The 5,374-nt window shown below is 38.3% G+C and overlaps 1 non-coding gene across 1 annotated transcript; it reads left to right on the top strand.

Annotated features, from left to right (window-relative positions):
- The first annotated feature begins 438 nt into the window (after window positions 1-438).
- On the top strand, window positions 439-572 carry LOC123953694. The gene has a single exon (XR_006820948.1). It is a non-coding gene; the product is annotated as a small nucleolar RNA SNORA33 (small nucleolar RNA).
- The last annotated feature ends 4,802 nt before the right edge of the window (window positions 573-5,374 follow it).

Below are 5,374 nucleotides of genomic sequence, written 5' to 3'. Positions count from 1 at the left end.
GGTGACCCTATAGAAGAGATTTTCTAAAAGAAAGAGAATTTGTTCTCTGCACATATCAAAGAACATGTTTTTATTATGATGTTATCATGGTACATTATGGCAAAAATTAACATTTTCTATGATTTTTAATCTACCTTTTGCCATCCTATGACGTGACTCCTTTTTGTTATATCTGTTTACTTGGTTTACTTATCCCGCCTTAACCACTATAGCAGGTTGAAGTCATTTAGATGTAGATATTGTTGGAGTCACCAAGGATAAGTTACAGTGCTTTCTGCATGACTCTCTTCCTTTCCACACTGACTCTGGACACACAAGTAGGGGTCTCATGGTAGAAAGCACGTTAGCTTGAGTCAAAAAATACATGTGCCTGGCACTTTCTAGTTGGTTTTACCTTGGGTAAGCCTTTAAGCCTTCTAGCAATTGTAACATGGGTATAAGGCAGAAAATCTTTTTGTCTGCTTACCTGAATGTGTTTCTGCAGAAAATTAGGAAACGCTGGCAATAGTAATGCCATGTTATGAGTCTTAAAGACACTGAAGTCCTTAAGGTTCCTGAAAGTGGCTATAAGAAATTGTAATGATGGGGGCACCTGGGTGGCTCAGTGGGTTAAAGCCTCTGCCTTCGGCTCAGGTCATGATCTCTAGGTCCTGGGATCGAGGCCAGCATCAGGCTCTCTGCTCAGCAGGGAGCCTGCTTCCTCCTCTCTCTCCCTGCCTCTCTGCCTACTTGTGATCTCTGTCTGAAAATAAATAAATAAAAAATCTTTAAAAAAAAAAAAAGAAATTGTAATGATGGATATATTTTCAGTAATAATTTTGTAAAGCTTTACCAAACTAGTGCTAACAACTTGGTAAGAGTTTTCTAAATGTTAATTAAAAAAAAAAAACAACTCTTTTTGTTTAAGGGATTTTAAAGAATTTTAGTGGTCATGGTAGTTGACTCCCCAGCAGTGTTTCATCTCCAGATGATTCATTTAAGACAGTGGTTTTCAAATTTTGCTATACATTACAATCACCTTGGAAAATTTTTAATTCTAAGTGCCCTGACCATACCCCAGATCAATTAAGTCAGAAACTCTGGCGTTTGGATCTAGATACTCTTATTTTTAAACTTTTTCCCAGTGATTCCAATGTTCAGTCAAGATTGAGAACCATTGGATCTGTGAAATGCCATGATCTTTGCTAATAATCAACTTATGAATGAGCATGTGATCCAATTCTGGCCAACAAAATTGCAAAGCAAGGCTGCAGGGAAGCTTTAGGAAAAGAATTCTTGCCCCTCTCCCCCTGCTGCCCACCCTCCCGGCAAAACAAAACAAAACAGGAGACAAAGAGACTTGCTGAAAGTCTGGGGCTGAAAATATCTCAGAGGAAGACAGAGCTGCCAAATCAGACTAAAGTAGAACAAAACACGGAGTCTGTGCAACTTCTAAGCTTCCACTCATCTGAGATGGTAAATTTCCTTTATTGTCTAAATCAAATTGACAATTTTTCTGTTATTAGCAATGGGAACATCCTAAATGGTTTGCTCCAAATGAGAAATATTGATTTTACTCCTGTGGCTGTGGTAGGTCTATGTCAGTGATTCTCAAGCCTGGCCACATGTTACGGTGAGTATCACTTTGAAAAACTGCACAACCTTGAATCCTACCCAAGACCTACTAAATCAGAATCTCTGGGGCAAAGACTAAAATTCTGTGTTTTTACAAGGCTCATTAGAAGATTTCAATACAACTGGTCTGTATAGTGATGTTTGGAAATAACTACTTTTCTAATAATGAGAGGAAAACAATAGCAAATAGAGTTATTACATCATTCCAATTGAGACGGAAAGAATTTTAAATAATATATAGTATGACTTTCTCACCTCACAGATGCAAAAGTTGAGGAGTGAGATTATTTGCTCCAAGGAAGACATTTGTTCCTTAATACAAGTACAAAAGTCCTATCTATATTTGCATTGGATCTTTCTACAACCGAATGTTTCTTTCATTCAGCCACCAGATTGGGATGTGAGGTTATAGATCGTGGACACTATTCTTTAAGTGAACCAGCTTGGAAACTACCTGAACTACATACTAAAAGATATATTAACATATTGTTCAGCTAATACAGAGCTTATATCAGAGATTTGTTTCATGCACTTCTTATGCTCAGAAATATTATGAGTTAATTCCACTGGAATTTCTTTGCCCTTTGCTCTGATGAGGTAGACTGTGGTTGGAAACCAGAGGTCTAGGGGAAAAATTGCCAATAGTTCAAACAATAATATCTCCTGTCAAGTTTGTTTGATCTCCTTGTGTTTATTATCCTTTGGGTTTGCCTTTGGATATGTTTCCCCTGCATTAGTATTCTTTAGCTTTCTACTGAGACCATTTTAGATAATTGACACCACATGAAAATTGGTATGTAGGCTGGGGTTCTTATCCCACATACCAACTTCTGTAGAATGTCTTTTGCATTGTACCACCAATGAGGATAATTTGCCTCTACCTAGCCTAGTAATAATGTAACTGTTATTATACTGCAATAATAAATACGGTATTCCATGCTGAAGGCAGCTAAACTAGAAACAGAATGTCTTCATCAGTTAGCTTCACAGCCTTTGGCCACTGTAAGTGGCTACTATAATGTCAGTGGCAAAGTTTAGCTTGTGGTTTCTGAGAAACAGTAATATATACCTTCTTCACATTTACTATAAAATTTGATTTTATCAGGGTGGAATTGTGAATCTTCAGACAGCCTTGCTATTTATGGATTCTTTACCAGTTCAGAATCCGAAGGGTGAGAATGTGGGGGTTCCATACTTTCCACACGCAAGGTTACCTTTGAGTGTGATGCTTAGTGGTTGGGCTGTGTATGTGGAGGAGTCACGCTTCTTTTTTTTCCCCCCCAAGATTTTTATTTATTTATTTGACACACACACAGAGCACAAGTAAGGGGAGCGGCAGGCAGAGGGGGGAGAGAGAAGCAGACTCCCCGCCGAGCAGGGAGCTAAATGCAGGGGCTCTATCCCAGGACCCCAGGACCACGAAAGCAGAGGCTTAACCAGCTGAGCCACCCAGGCATCCCGGATTCCTTCTTCCTTATGTCTGATGGATACTCGTGTTTGTGAATACATGAATTTCAAAATATCAGTACACTTTCTATTCTCTTGTTTCTAAGATGTTTTCTTTTTCCCCCCTCAGATCTAATCTCAAGGAGATTTGAGGTATTAAAACTCAATGCATGGACCATCAAATATGGAGAAAACAGACAGAAGCCAGAAAAGGAAATTCCTCCTGGTACATTCCCTTAGGCACCTTGGAGCCTTTATGTTAAGGAAAGTGATTGGGTAAAGTAAGAATGTACAGAAAATACTCAAGTGAGTAAAACTTCAAGATATTTGTTTAAAATGCTCTATTGGTATAGTAATATCTTTACGCTAAAAACAATGTAAACTCTGGGATAGCAAGACAGTTAAGTCTAAATTAGTGTTTCCCAAAGTCTATTATGCAGGACAGTAATTACGCAGGATATCAAAGAAACTCACAAGAAAAATTCAAGTGAGCAAATAGTATGGGAAAACCGAGTGAAACAGGACACCTCAAAGCCTTTCATACGTTACTATAGAGTGAGAATATCCAGAAGTGAGGTTCTAATCTGCCACTTGTTCCAAACAGACCTAAACATGTGATTACTTTTTTAATGTATCATTTTTTCAGGAGTAAAGTTCATCTGTATTCATCTGTGGTATCTCAGCCACCACAATAAGAACAAATAGGCTCGCACATCTGAGATGAAGTGAAGTGGATTTCTGGAAGTAGGAGAGCAAAGCCAGAGGCTGAAGGCTGGGACTGTCTTGTGACTATCCCTGTAGATAAGGGGCTTTGAATGGTTGGCCCATCCCCCATCCTGGACATATCTGGACACCAGAAGCACGTGGCTGTTGCTCTGCTGCCTCCCAAGATTTACCAGTGCCCCTCAGTTCTAAAAAGTGTCATCTATGAATTCTTTTAAGAATTTGATTTAATTTTTATTAAAATGCCTACTTCTATTTAAACACGTAAACCACAACACACACACACACACACACACACACACACACACACACACACACACACTACCTCCCCAGTAGGAGTCATACTTCCAATCAGTATCCAACGATTGAGCTCATTTTGTTACTGTGGTTGATGTCATGAATCTGTGAGCCAACTTTCCTATGAAGAGCTAGCTCTCAACCCCATTAATGGGGAGCTGCAGAAGAGGATCAAAATGAGGCACCTCTTTCTGATTTCTGACTCTGGCTTTCTCTTCCAGCATTAAAATGATAGCCACATCAGCTTTGTACTGTGTAAGGCCCCTTGGCATTACATCTTCTCTTTAAAACAGCCTTCTGAAATAGCCATTATATCTTCATTTTACAAGCAAAGAAGCTGAATCTTGGAGGATTTAAAGTAGCTTGCCAGGAGAACACAATTGTCTCTCAATAAGTCTCTATTTTAATGGAAGTTGGAGAAATACTGATGCATGTTTCCTCTCGAGGCATATTGATGGCCTCCAGAGGTCAAGATAAAGGAACAGTTACTCCTGATAATGTACTAATTTGTAAGTAGCTAAGAGGTCAAAAGTGGCTGCTACTTCTTTCTTTCTCTCTAGGTTTGGTAAAAATCCTTCTAAATCCTCTATTCTTTTCAAATGGCCTATTACACCAAACTCCTATCAAAATGATCAAATCCAATGTGTGTGTGTATTAAGATGGATAAATGGCAAAATATCTGACTTTGTAATCGAAACCTTGCACTTCTAAGCTGGTAAGCCAACCATGGAAGAAAACCTAAATACAAAATTAATGCAATAATGGTGTTTATGTTTTTATTACCCTGTAATTATATCATTCCTGTGATTGTTTTTCTTTTCATGCCAGCCTGTAAAATGTTGCTGCCTCAACCTGTTTTAAACATTTACATTTGTAGGATTAGGACTAGTGATGTTTTGCCAATTTCCATGAAAGGGAAGCCAGATGCCCCAAACCCACCTTCTTTGATAAAGTCCTTCATTAATTTGACAACTGGCACTCTCAGCTGTATTCTTTTTGGTGGAACTGTCCTGGTCTTCAGATAACAGTATAATCCATCATGAGAAACATGTCATAAAGTTGGTTCTTGCCCTGATTTTTATACTTTGCTGTCATAACTTACTTTAGTTTTCTACTTAATGTGAATATCGATTTATAAGTTAAGTTTGCTTAATAAGTCAAGATTGCTTATTTTCAGGGTTGTTTAGTCAAATAAAATTTTCTGTATGATCTTTTCCATTGCTTTCAAATTCTTTTTTCAAAAACGTTTTTTTTTTACTTGCTCTTGTTCATTCCGCACTACTCCACCTGCCGC

The sequence above is a fragment of the Meles meles genome, chromosome 11 (assembly GCF_922984935.1).
Source record: "Meles meles chromosome 11, mMelMel3.1 paternal haplotype, whole genome shotgun sequence".
Lineage (NCBI taxonomy): Eukaryota > Metazoa > Chordata > Mammalia > Carnivora > Mustelidae > Meles > Meles meles.
Note: the sequence above shows the minus strand (reverse complement) of the source record. Positions and strands in the feature narration are given on the sequence as shown.